Source organism: Vipera ursinii (genome assembly GCF_947247035.1).
Source record: "Vipera ursinii genome assembly, chromosome: 1".
Taxonomy (NCBI): Eukaryota; Metazoa; Chordata; class Lepidosauria; order Squamata; family Viperidae; genus Vipera; species Vipera ursinii.
The window spans coordinates 179,498,275-179,513,133 of NC_139512.1; the positions used below are offsets into that span (position 1 = coordinate 179,498,275).

At 36.7% G+C, this 14,859-nt stretch overlaps 1 long non-coding RNA gene across 1 annotated transcript in view; it reads left to right on the forward strand.

Annotated features, from left to right (window-relative positions):
* The first annotated feature begins 206 nt into the window (after nucleotides 1-206).
* Nucleotides 207-14,859, forward strand: part of LOC310635839 — a 65,592-nt gene continuing 50,939 nt past the window's right edge. Inside the window, exon 1 of the long non-coding RNA XR_014491540.1 lies at nucleotides 207-259. This is a non-coding gene — a long non-coding RNA (uncharacterized lncRNA). The remainder of the gene's footprint in view (nucleotides 260-14,859) is intronic.

The following is a 14,859-nucleotide window of genomic DNA, read 5'->3' on the forward strand; positions in this document are numbered from 1 at the left end:
ATGGCAGCAATCATAGTACGTATGCCGTTGCTGATATCTCTGAATATATCTAAAACATTGTGGTAGTATTATTCCTCTGCTTGTTTACTAAAATAACATGGCTAGCAATTTTTAAAAAAATGAATCTGTCTGTAGCAAGCAAGCAATTCATAAGTTTTCTCATGAATTCAACCTTAAGAGAAAAAGAAAAAAGAAAACACAAGCCTGGTGTCTCTCTAGAGAACCCTTGCAATGTGTGAATGAATGGTCGTTATTCATGGTAAGGGTTTAAGAGTTTATTGATTCAATCAACCATAATCTAATGAGGAATAAAATCCTGCCACATTTTTGCTATTCATGGCTCAGACTGATGATGTATATTCAGACAAGAAAGTTGCTGTGTGTGTTCCCTTAAAGAGGCCTGATTGAGTTTAGCAGGACTCACTTTATGTGGTGCTTTGTGAAAAATCGGCTTCTACTTAGGTCTTCCTGGAATTGAAATGCTCAGGCATAGTTCTTAGTGATAGGCAAAAAAGACACAAATGTGTTCTCCTCGTAGGAATAAGCCCCACTGATCTAGTAATTGTAGGGTTGCCAGTTGTTTAGCTGGTAGATAGTCCAGATGGGCTGACATTTACCCCCTCTTGAAACTGTTTTTACAAACAGGCAGTTAGCTGCCTGGGAAGAGAAGTGGAATATATAAGCAGAAGTTTGAATCTCATGCTTGATTGCTTCTTTTTTAGTTAAAGAAAGGTGACAGGGTTAAATTTTAATTTAAACTCTGCTTTTTGAAAATAAACAATGAATGCTGGTTCTTCTTTTGTCTTTGGTTCTTCTCAGTGACTTCTCACAGTCTTCTTTGTGTCATCTTTAAGCCCTTCAGTTAATTTCTGGGTACTGATCTGTTGTAAGCTTGCGCGGAAGGAGGGTGGGTGATCATTATTACTTGAGGCATAAACCTAATTTCCAATTTTCATTCTGAAATTTGAGATATGAAACAAAATGTGTAGCCATTCTTCTTACTTTTTTTATTAAAGAAATGGCTCTCTTCTTTTTCAGTGCTTTTTAGTTCTGAATTAGCAATCCTAAAAAGCAGGAGATATATGGTCAAGAGAAGGTACCTCCAGATCGTTTTTTATAGAAAACATTTTCTTACATGCTATGGTGAAAGTAATTGTTTTATTGGGTGGGAGGGGAGGATCAGACTTTTGGGACAGCTATGCCTGATGTAGCACAAATTCTGAAAACTAAAGATAGGAGCAAAGTTATGAATTCATAACCATTCTGCGTCAGTTCTTAATTTTTCAAAAGGATGTTTCTGAATTTGAAAACATTTAAAAAATGTATCCTACCATTTGACTAGGTGTGTAAAGCCATTTTTCATGACAGAAATACAGCATAGCAATCTAAATACAGTGGGTTAGGACGCTGAGCTTGTCAGTCAGAAGGTTGGCAGTTTGGCGGGTCGAATCCCGAGTGCCGCGTAACAGAGTGAGCGCCTGTTACTCGTCCCGGCTTCTGCCAACCTAGCAGTTCGAAAGCACGTAAAAATGCAAGTAGAAAAATAGGGACCACTGCGGTGGGAAGGTAACAGCGTTCTGTGCGCCTTTGGCATCTAGTCATGCCGGCCACATGACCACGGAGACGTCCTCGGACAAGCGCTGGCTCTTCGGCTTTGAAACGGAGATGAGCACCGGCCCCTAGAGTCGGAAACGACTAGCACGCATGTGCGGGGGAACCTTTACCTTTACCTAATCTAAATACAATAATGTCTATTATTTTTGTTATGTATTTTTTTATTAAAAAGTTTTATAAAAGTTACAATACAAACCCACCCCCAAACCACCCCCCTCCCCCACTTCCCAGAACTGAATACAGGGTTACAAAAATAACAATCAAAATGTAAATAACATTAACCAACTATATATGTAACCAAGTTCCTAATGCACTTTAACTCCCCTTTAACATAAACACAAACAAGATAAAAATAAACATAATAATAATAAGAACATAAAAACAAGATAATATCCATAATGTTAAACAATACTAATAATAAAAATAATAAAATATAATAAAAACTAATAAAAATACCATAAAAACATACTTATTAATAATATCATTCTATAATTCATTCATAAGCTAGATGAAACTTTTTAGTCCCATATTTGTTCTCAATATAATCTATCCATCTTCTCCAGACCGAAATGTATCTTTCTTGTGAATGATCCTTCAATAAGCAGAAGTCTTAACCATTTCTGCCAAATTTGACACCTTAAGTGTCCAATCTTCTATAGTAGGCAAACTATCTTTCTTCCAATATTGACCTACCAAGAGCCTTGCTGCTGTTATCAAATTCAACATCAAATTTGTTTCTTTAGTATCACAATCTATAACAATACCCAATAAAAACAATTGTGGAGAAAATTTTATCTTTCTCTTAAAAATCTTTTGAATATTCCGCCAAATTTTAATCCCAAAAGCTTTAACATTTCTACAAGTCCACCATAAATGATAATAGGTAGCATCCAAACTACCACATCTCCAACATTTGGGCTGTAAATTAGGATACATGCAGGACAATTTTTTGGGATCCAAATGCCATCTATAAAACATTTTATAAAAGTTTTCTCTTAAATTTTGAGCCTGGGTAAATTTCACATTTCTAACCCAAATTACCTCCCATGTATCCAATGAAATTGGTTCTTGAATATTTTGAGCCCACTTTATCATACAATCTTTAACTAATTCTGTTTCAGAATCCAATTCTATTAAAGCATTATATATTCTCTTTATATGCGCTCGGTTTTGATCTTTAATTTGTTTTACCAAATTTTCATCAGTTAATGTAATACCAATTTTCTGATCTATCTTCCACCTCATTTGCAATTGAGTATATTGAAACCAAGACTGTATAATATTTTCTTGTTTTAACTCACCTAATGATTTTAATTGCCAACCATTCCCTATCCATCTAAGTAATTCCTTATATGAAGTCATATCCAAGCTCACACCCACAGATACACCCTCTATCGCATGCCCGGGAATCCCCCAAATTGGTATTTTATAATTTAACTTATAATAATATTTTTTCCATACGCGCAATAAGGCACTTCATAAAATGTGGGATTTAAATGCCTTATCCACTTTTTTTCATAAAATAAATATGCATGCCACCCATATAATAAGTCCCATCCCTCAAGGTAAAGTAATCTTTCATTTGTTAAATTAAGCCAGTCACTAACCGCTGATAAAACAACCGCATCATAATATAATTTCAAATTAGGCATTTTAAGTCCCCCTCTTTCCCGTACATCTTGTAAGATCTTAAATTTAACTCTCGGTCTTTTCCCTGCCCAAATAAATTTATTAATACCCTTCTGCCACTCATCCAAATTGGCATCCTTTTTCAATATAGGTATCATTTGAAACAAAAAAAGAAACTTTGGTAGAACATTCATTTTAACAGCTGCAATTCTCCCCAACAGAGATAATTATAATTTTTTCCAACTAACTCCTTTTGTACTTTTTGCCATAATATCTCATAGTTGTTCTTGTATAATTTCACATTTGAAGCTGAAATATACACTCCCAAATATTTAACCTTTTTCACTATTTCAAAACCCGTTAGTTTTACTAACTTTTCTTTTTCATTCATAGTCATTTTTTAAGATAATATTTTACTCTTACAATTATTTATCTTAAAACCAGAAACGTTCCCATATTGAGTTATAATTTCCATTAAATCTGTAACCGATTGAGTCGGTTGAGATAGTGTAACAACCAAGTCATTCGCAAATGCTCTTAACCTATAATCATTCTGCTTTATTTTTATTCCCCTTATTTTAGTTGATACACGAATTTTAATCAATAAAATCTCCAATGTTAAAACAAACAACAATGGTGAAAGGGGGCATCCCTGTCTTGTACCTTTTTCACTTTTAAATGCATCTGTTAATCCCCCATTAGTTATAATTTGTGCTGATTGTTGTTGATATATAGCCTTAATAGATTGCAAAAATTTATCCCCAAAATTCATCTTATCAACAACTTTCAATAAAAATTGCCAATTCAATTGATTAAACGCTTTTTCAGCATCTAAAAATATCAGTGCCGCAGGGACTTGGTTGTTCTTATCCAAATACTCTATTAAATTTACAATTTGTCTTACATTATATTTCATATGTCTTCCAGTTATAAATCCAGACTGATCACTATGAGTCATTTGTTTCAAAACCTGCATTAATCTATTTGCCAATATTTTTGCAAAGATCTTATAATCTATATTTAAAAGCAATATAGGTCTATAATTCTTTGGTTGGGTGGGAACTTGCTCCTCCTTTGGAATCAGCGATATAAAAGCCCTTCTCCAAGACGGAGGCACCACCCCTCCAGCCTGGATATTGTTAAATAATTCCTTTAACGGTTCTACCATCTCTGCAAATAATAATTTATAATAAGTTGCTGATAACCCATTTGTACCAGGAGCCTTACCCAATTTTAACTGTTTAATTGCTGAAATGATTTCCTCGGAAGTGATTAATCAATTCATCTCCTCCCGTTGCTCATTTGAGAGCGTAGGAATATGTGCTTCCTGTAAATATCTATATCTAAAGCTTGTATATTCTCACTAGCATATAAATTTGCATAAAAATCTAAAAAACCCTTTTTAATCAAATTTTGTTGATAAACCTCTTTACCCTTATATTCTATTTTCTCTATAGTACGTAATTTCTGTTTTTTCCTTAATTGATAAGCTAACCACCTACCAGTTTTATTTGCATTATAAAAAGTATTATGTTTCACATACCACAAGTTACTTGCAACCTGATCTGCCATTAACATATTAAATTGCTCTTTCAGCAAATTTATTGAATCCCTTACTCTCTTATCTAATGGGTTCAAAATAAGAGCTTTCTCTTTCAACTTAATTTCTTCTCCCAACTCTACGTTTTTGCATCTGCTTATGCCTATGTCTACTATGCATATAAATCAAAACCACTCTCATATAAGCTTTACTAGCATCCCAAACCATTTCAATTGAAGTACCTTTATGCATATTCAAAGCAAAAAATTCTTTCAAATGTTCCCTACATTTCTCCGAAAACTCATCATATCTAAATAAATTTTCATTCAATCTCCAAGATCTTCTAATCCCATCTTCATTAAACAACTCCATCCATACCGGACTATGATCCGATGGTGTTCTGGAAAAAATCTTGACCTTTTTAACCCTAGAAAAAAGATCATTAGTAATTAAAAAAAATAAATTCTGGAAAACGATTGATGCCTGTCTGAAAAGAAAGTAAAGTCTCTGTCCTCCAAATTTCGCTCCTGCCAAATATCTCTTAATTCCAAATCATCTTTCAAATCAAAAAAAGGCTTTAGGCAGTTTGGAATGATTAGGGGTATTTTTAAAAGATCCCTTCTTATCCTTACATGAGTCCAAAACACCATTCCAATCACCCATCATAATAACAGATTTATAGTCCAATTGAGTTTTTTTGTTGTGTAAAAGCTTATAAAACTTTCTTTGCTGTTGATTAGGTGCATATAATCCAATAATAAGAACTTTCTTGCCTTGTAACAGTAGTTCAATAATAACATATCTTCCTTGTATATCAATCTCAATTAATCTAACTGGTAAGTCTTTTCTTGAATAGATAACCACTCCACTCTTTTTATCTGGAGCAGATGCAATAAAATGTAATCCCAGTTGGGAATTAATCAAATACCTTTGATCTTTCGCACAAATATGAGTTTCTTGTAAGCAAACAATATCATTTTTATGTTGCTTCAGATAATGAAATACTTTCTTTTTTTTGTGGTGAATTCAGGCCATTAACATTCCAAGTCAGGAACTTTGTCACCATTCTTTGTGACCTGAAGCCTATAGAACAATGCCTGAAGATCCTCAGTTGGTCTCTTCGGTCTTGCTCCTCCCACTGCCTCAGTAGTAACAGGACCTTGTATTGTAGAACCAGAATCTATCTTCTGTTTCAATTGCTCCTTTTCTTTATGTTTATGCGCAACCCGTGTCATTCTCTGTTCCTTTGGATCATCCTTTAACACCAAAAACTGTTCAGTAGACTCAGCCTGCTGTGCCTCTCCAGCAACCAATGACATTGCACCTTCAGTTTGCTGTTTATCTTCCAACTTTTCTTCTTTTCTCTTAAGTCGTGGAGATGGTGGTGAACCTGCTTTCAGGACATGAATATAAAAATCTTTTGCCTTTGAAATCATGTTAAGTCGATATCGTGTCCCTACATAATTCACCACCATTCTGATAGGTATCTCCCATCTGAACTGAATCTGTCGATTTTTAAGCTCCTCAGACAGGAAACCAAAATCTTTTCTCTTTCTCAAAATTTTTGGAGGTATTTCTTTTAAAATTATAATATCCTGACCTGCAATTTGAAATCTCTGTTGATAAAAGGCCTGGATAATTGCATTTCGGAGTGACCTCTTAGAAAAATAAATCACCACATCTCTAGGTAAATTTTTCTGCCTCGCAATCTAAGAGTTAACCCTAAATATTTTATCCACCTCTCTTGATAATTCCTCAGGATCACATCCCAAAACAGGAGCTATATCTTTTGCTACCTCCTCCTTCAAGTCTTCACATGGGTTCTCTTTCAGTCCTCTTATTCTCAAGGCAAATTCCATGTCTCTATATTGTGAGATAGTCACCTCATCCTCCATTCTATCAATTTTATTTTCAACTGTGGCAATTCTACTTTCTAATTTTGCACTGTTTTCCACAACCTCATCCACACGATCATCTAAATGTTCAATGTGTGTGGCCAGCCCTTGGAGTGTGAGCAATATGTCTTCTCTCATCACTCTATTTTTACTCTCAAAAAGGTCAGCCATGTCCTCCTTTATTTGTTGAGCTGTTTGTTGAGCTTGAAGCTTCAAAGCATCCTGCAAATCCTTAAGTGTAAATGCAGGTGGTGGGGGAGAAGGTGGAGGAGATTTGGGCTTCGATGTGGATTGCACTGCACGCTGTGTTACAGGAGAGAAAATTGAACTTTTAGAAACAACAGGAATTCCCTGCCGTCTTGAAGCCATTTCCCCACTTGTTAAAATTCACTTTCCCTTATCGCTTTCACTTTCCCTCTGCACTTCAAGATAAATAAAGTCCCAGAAAAATCTTTACAAACTTTAAAAATTCTCAAATACACAAAAATCCAATATGTTATTCAAACTTTGTTACAAAATATATCTCTTTCTTCATGCTTTGTTCTTTCAAAAAACAAAAGAAAAACATTCCGGCGCCATCTTTTCCCTTTCAAAATCAAATTAGGGTATGGAGAAAATTAATACTCCCCGAGTTAAAGTTCCAAATACTTGCAAATTTAACTCCTCCTGATCAGCTCTGTCTGCTTTCAAATCAATCATAGATCGCTATAATCAGTAGATGTGGATGCGGCGTCTAGCTTCACCCCATCAACTCGGAGCAAAGGCATCCTGGATTCGGAGAAAGCCTCGGGCTCTGAGGGAGCTCTCACCCTCCGATCCCCAGATATTTCTGGGGGTCTAGGGGAGCTCTACCTCTACCCGAGGAAAGCTCACCTCCCCTTCTTCTCCTGAGGGGGAGGTTTACAAGCTGCGGGACAGCTGATTTTCACTCTCCACGGTTCTGATGAAACCTCAGGACGGGCAGCAAAAAAAAGCCGCCATTGGCGTGGCGTTGCCACCGGAAGTCTATTTTTGTTACATATTGAAGTAAATTATATGGGCCGTTATAATTGAATAACGGTTGTGTTGTCTGAACGTTAATTGCCTGTCTGCAAGTTTGCAAGCTTGTGTTTTGGGCGGAAGAATTGCTTTAATTTCATTGGCTGCCGCCTATCGGCAGTCCATATAAATAGATGTCAAGGCGGCTGTTAGAGCTGCTTCTGTGTTAACCTAATAAACATTCTGTTACTTTCACCTTCGCCTCATCAATGCCTCAAAGATCTCCGAACATAACACTTTTGATTGCTGTAATATATTTCAGTCACAACAAAAGACATATAAAAAAATAAAAATGGGTAAATATATTGTAGCAGTTCATACTAGGTGTAGAAATCACAATCTTACTGTAGCTCTATCCCCCAGCCTGAGAAATTCCTGTGTAGATATCCAGGTTGCCCTCTGCTTTGGGTTGATTTCTTTGGGATTCAGGGGCTGTTTAATGTTCTTATTTTTTTTTAAAGAAAGATAACCAGACACTTCTGGGTAAAAATTCCAGTTGCTATGATAGTGATAATGAATATTCTTCCTATAGTGATGCAAACATAAAAATATTCCTAAACATCTATTTGTACATTAATGCTGTTGTACTTTTTCTTTGTGTGGCAGTAAAAAAGCTGTGCCACCTTCTCTTCCTATGTGAGTTCTTTGATGTCATTGACTGAGACTCCACCCTCATACTTTTTTAAAAAAAAATGGGGAGATAGAATGAATCAGGAAGTTTGATCAGGATCAGCATGGAATATTTCCATCATGAAAAGTTGTGGAGGAAACTGTGTGATGTCTCTCCTCCTTCCTTGGGTAAAGCAAGACATAAACTGGCCATAGGTATTCAGGATCTGTAAACGTCCATGCAAGGAGGGACATGCATATTTTTCTTGCAAACACAAGTAGGACATATAATAACTGTCTGGAAGTGAGATCTTTTCTCCATCTGGATGCTGCTCACTGTATCCTCAAACTGTGGTGTTTCCCCATATGTTTGAATATGGCTTATGTTTTCCTTAAGGAGGTTGTAATGATCAAAGGAGCTAATTTAAGAAGAGCTGAAAATACTGAGTGCACACTTTGCAGATTGTACTGCAGCAAGAAAAGTGAAGTCAGATGAAAGTCCACAGACGTCATAAAAATACCAACTCCTATATCATTTTGGCTGAAATTCAATGTTTTCAGCTAGTAAGGAGTCATCTCTTCAATTGTTTGGTTTAAGGGGAAATATGTCTTTAAAAGCCAGATGGGTCAGGGATTTCCAAAACAAGACAGTGAAAGTATTGAAACCTTTTCCAGAAAACATATATTGTTTAGTAAAAAGTGGTTCTGTATTATATTAAGATATATATTTAAAATACTGCAGGTCCTTGGGAAAAAGATGCTTTAGTATCTATTTTTCTCTCTCCCTGCAACTCATTCAGGCACATGTTAATTCTTGTGCTTCTGTTAAACTGGGAGTAATCTGTTTCATCTAATTCTTAATTTAGTCCCTTCTCTTAGAAGGCAGAGACAAATGTTGAGTTGCTTGTCATCTGTATCATGCTACAACCAGCTGTGCACAGTTTTGTTTCATATTTTATTGAAAACATTTAGCATTTTTGTTTATTTAAACAGTGTCTGTACAAATTGAACATCAATCAGTTTATACTGTGTCATATTATTAGTTCATTTGACTAACAGCTCATGTATTTAAGATGTTTGTATACCATCCTTTGCAAAAAAACGTACTCCAGGACAGAACTGATTAATAAAATCACAGTGATTTACTGCACTGAAATAAGATACAAGTCAATGTAGAATGAAAATATTACTATAACTGTTAGTGAAATAGCAAACATTTTAAAAGAAACAGAAAACACAGTCAAGAGATATACCACCCTCAACTTGCAAAACTGAATTATTAAAGTGCTTGCAAGAGCCTTGAGTTCCTTAGTGAGGATTCACAACTGAGAGAGTCCTGTAATTCTCCTTTCTCCTCAAGACACTATCTGTCCACAAAAACATAATTAGGACTCCTCCCCAAAATGGTATAGGTTGGTGTATACTACAAAAGTACTTTTGCCATAAGGATCTTATATAAACAACAATATTTTGAGCTACTCTTAAACAAATAATACAAGCAACATTTCGACACTCTTAGTAACCAACCTTTGCATCAGCCTAAACATGGACAGCTAAAGGTATTTCTAATTGGTGTTGCCAGCTGTTTCCCCATTATTTAACCTCAAACTATTCACCAACACCATCTCTTATCTTTTCGAAATGTAATTGTATTGATCTCCATCCAGCCCTGCACTGCCTCTAGAAAGTGTCACACCTGAATCAGATGAGATTGAAAGTGATAGGCATTACATTGCACAATAATATCAATTTACCTCTAATTACTTGCATTATTTTCTTTGGCCATTTTTAATTTCATATAATGCCACATTAATGGCATGGGAGAAGAGACAATGATGTCTTTAATTTATTAAATAAACCTTATTAAACAAAAGATTGATTATGTACCAGGAAGTCAGTGTTGATACTTGGTGATCATATATAGATAGATTTTCTCCATGAGGCTTTGTCCCCAACCTGCTCCTTCAGACCTTCCAATGGTTCACCCATTCTTGGTGCAACTTAGCCCATTCACCTTGTTAGTGATCATCTGTTCCCTTTCAGCAGCACTGTTGACTTCCACAGAGAGCATGGTCTTTGTATAATCCAGGGGTGTCAAACTCAATTTCATTGAGGGCCGCATCAGCATTGTGGTTGCCCTCAGGGGGCCGGGTGGGTATGGCCTGGGTGGGTGTAGCCTACTGGGTGGGCGTGGTTAGAGTGCCTATGGCCTACTGGGTGGGCGTGGCCAGCTCTACATCATTCGCAACAAGGGTGCCTATGGGGGCCTGGGCAGGAGTGGGACAGATCTGAGGGTCTCTGGCAGAAGGAGGGTCTCTGGGCCAGGGCCAAGGCAGTGGGGGCCGTTCCCTCACTGTTTCCAGGATGGCTTTGCGGGCCACATGAAACCACGTTGCGGGCCGGATCTGGCCCCCGGGCCTTGTGTTTGACATGTCTGGTATAATCTATCCGAAGAATGATGCTGTTATGGGGAAATTAGGAGGATGGAGTATTAGGTATGTTTGCCTCCTTGAGTATTTATAAAAATATAATAAAGATAGGATGTAAAATAAATAAATACTCTGTTTATTTGCTATCCATCATATTCTCAAGAGTCTTCTCCAATGCCAAAGTTAAAAAAAAATAGTAGTAGCACTTTATTGTGATCACTGATCAAATTCAACAAATTAACAGCAGATGAAATGTTAATTTGCACAATTTAAATTTATTTATGGTTGAAGACCAGCTTATATAAAATCAAAGTTTGGTATGACACAGATTTTAAAAGTATCACCTATTAATATATCCTACAGATAATAAGAATTAAAATTATGATAGTTGAACATTTCCTAAAGCACAAACACTCTCATCATGTACAGAGGTGGACCCAGCTGTTCTGAACTGGCCAGAGTGTTGTATTTTCTTTGTCAAAGCACTAAGAGCCTGATTGCTGATATTTTTTTAATGTACTATGCAGGCAACATTAAAAAAAAGCTGGCAGATGCAAATATTCTGTGAGATAATTTCATTAAGAGGGTAGGAATTATATTCAAGGCTTTTTGATAGTCTATGTCCAACATGCATATTGCTGGTCTTCAGCTTCATCATCTCAAAAGCCAGAGGAATTGGGGATTGTCCTGAGATTCTTAATATTGAAATATTAAGGCGGCTAGGGATTCAGTTGAAAAGATTGGCTTTAAACTCACACTTGGAGGAGTTTTACCCCTGCTTCTAAGTATCAAAATCACCACTGTGGATTGTGAATATGATCAAAGTCATTGACAAATTGAATGGCCTTAGAAATGTGAATGATAAGTAAATTCAGATGTTAAAATTTTTGACTGTAAATTCAATCCTGAGAACTCTGCAGCATTTGTTTGGTCTGGCTTTAAAAATGTGACACTCTATTAAAAAGAAAGGCCATTATAGCCCTGTAATTTAGGCATTATTGGCAAAGGAGTTGATAGGTTCCCTCTAAACATCGGCTCCGTAAAAACAATCCTCTGAAATTTGAAAATTTATAAATTATGTACAATTTATAATTATTTTTTATTTTATAATACCAGACAATACCAGACACCTGATGGTATACCAAGTTGATTAGTATAACAATTAGCCATATCATTGGCACATAAAAGCATAGGTATTATCCTGTCTCCTAACTTTGGGGGGAAAAACAGAGATTGCACGTATCATAGGATTTCATAGTTTAAACATGTGGAAATAAGCTATTTTTAATGTTTTGGAATGCTTGAACACATTTTGGGAACTTTGAGACTTGTAATAGCCATTTCTTGTGTTGTTTGAAATGAAAGTTGACCCTAGTCTATTTTGGAAACCTATGCAGATCAAATCTAATTCATTACTGGATGTGAGTTACTGGGATTGTTGATTAGGCTAAGAGTTAAAACACAGAGACAGACAGACACACAAACACATACACTGGAAGAAGGCTGTGGCAAAACACTTCCATACTGCTGCTAAGAAAATTTTATGAATACAGTCCCTTCTAAGACTTTGCTTTTACTAAAATAATTTTATTCTCCTCTAACCTTGAACCCCTGGAGATGTATTGGACTACACTTCTGATGTCCTCACCTAGTACAAACTAAACTTCCTAGGGACACTGAGGTAGAATTCAGGTTGTGGAGAGCTACTTTGCTGAGCTTCCAACTGGAAAGCTGACAGCCCGGGTTCAAGACCCGAGTGAGGTGCGATGGGGAGAGCTCCCCTTAGTTGCCCTAATCCAGCCCATCTAGCCGTTTGAAAGCATTCAAATGTGAGTAGATAAATAGGTACCACTTTGGTGGGACGGTAACGGCATTCCATGCTTTTCAGCATACAGTCATGATGGCCACATGACCATGGAATGTCTGGATAACACTGGCTCCCTTGTCCAAGAAATGGAGATGAGCACCGCTCCCTAGAGTCGGACATGACTGGACAGGGGAAACGTTTACCTTTACCTCTTCTACCATATGTTGAATAGTTGCTGTGAAGTCATAGATCCCTAAATGTAAGTCTTGTGTTCTCATGCTCCAGGGTGCATTTTGTCCTCTAGCAGGGAGTCTGAGGAAATTTTCACTGCTGTCTACTTTTACCTCTCCAAGAAGGAAAGTTTGATTCTTTCTATATGAAGGATGCTACTCATTCACATGATGGTCTATCTAAACGCCAAGGTGCATTCAGAGCATGAGATTGCATCAGCTTAGTTCCTGGGACATTTTCCAGAAAAGACAGGGGCACTTCACACTAATGGATTCATTTTGTTTTTTAAAAAAATATTGCTTATCTGGGTTTGGAACAGTGATAATAAATTTGTTTTTCAGCTGTTTTCTATCCTTGCCTGTGATATGAAAAGAGGATGAATCAGTTGGCCTCAGATTCTTATTTATGTCTTCCTAGTCACCAGTTAGGTTGCCCTACATGCGAAAAGTAAATAAATAGTATGGGGAGAACTTGCATGACATTAGGATTCCGATTCATGTATGGAACTTACATGAGTAGGGGAGGCTTGGAATTCAGGACAGTTAAAGGGGTTGGTGTATTGATGGACATGTATCTAGGGTATTGGCTTGCATTCTACTTTGGCTAAAGCATGTGCCTTCAAAATATTATCTGGTAATATAAGGCTTAGAATGTATATCTGTGATTATTACTTTAAGGAGGAATTCACACAGTCATTTCCCCTGTACTTTTTATGCACTGGCTTCTGATGGGAAAAAACTCTTAAGAATCTGCAGTGTTAATAAACTTCTGTTTGGAGATCATTCCCCAGTTATCTTCTCACCTTGACCTTACCCTAAGCTCCAAAACTTTTTTTTATTGAAGAGTTTTACAATACATTTTTTTAAAAAGACAAAACCCCTCCCAACCCCCTCCCCTCTCCCCAACACTCCCCAACACCTCCCTCCCTTCCCCCTTCTGTTTGGAGATCATTCCCCAGTTATCTTCTCACCTTGACCTTACCCTAAGCTCCAAAACTTTTCTCAAGGCAGAAAGGCATGTTTTGGTACAAAACAACTTACTGAGTGGAAGCCATTCTAAATAAGGGTAAGTTTCCTAATTTCTTCTTTGACATTCAGCAGGGGGCAGAACAGGGTTATTAATATAAGAGGAGTGTGACTCAGTGTGAAAATCTGCTCTGCTCTGTTTATGTTTCTCGTTTGGAAAGGTATAAAATATATTTAAGGAGCAGGTAAAATTCTAAAAAGTTCACAGATTAAAATATAATAAATGTCAGAAGTTGAACAATAGGAATTTATGCTGGGTGTCTCTTAGGTTTCAAGAACCCCTATTTTCTTGGAATTTGGAACATGTAATTCTATTCTTATTGGTGAACCAGCATTGAAAATAAACCATCAGTTGATGGTCAGTTATGGATGCCAATGGACTATTTTTCCCACATTAAAACATTTTATGTTTAAAGCAGCTTCTACTGCATTTATCATATGTGTGAGCATGACAGTCCCTTGAGCTTTGAAAAACAATTTTTCCTTCTCTCTCTGACTCGATGTATTATCTGTTGTGTTTACTAACACAATCCCTTCCTAATATAATAAAGAAACTAAACCCATAGCCATTTTGAAATATCTACGTTTTCTGTTGGGTGTGGCATTCAAAGAAGAAGAAGCAATCAGTTCTGAATTCACAGCTCTGTTTGAAACACAGACACCTAAAAACATAGAATTGTAGGGCTGGAAAGGACCTCACAGTCTTCTAGTCCAACCAGCAGCTCAAGGTAGGAGCTTTATATCATGCTGATCAAATGGTGGTCCAGTCTGTTTTTGAAAACCTCCAGTGATGGAGCACCCACAACCCCATAAGCCATTTCATCGATTCATTGTTTTCACTGTCAGAAAATGTCTCCTTACTTCTAGGTCGAATCTTTCTTTAACAAGCTTCCACCAATGATTTCTTCTCCTGCCCTCTGGCGCCTTAGAGAATTAAGTCAATGCCCTCTCCTTTGCGATGGCCCCTCAAATACTGGAAGTCTCCCCTAATACTTCTCTACAATAGGTTAGACATATCTAGCTCCCTCAGCCGTTCGTCATA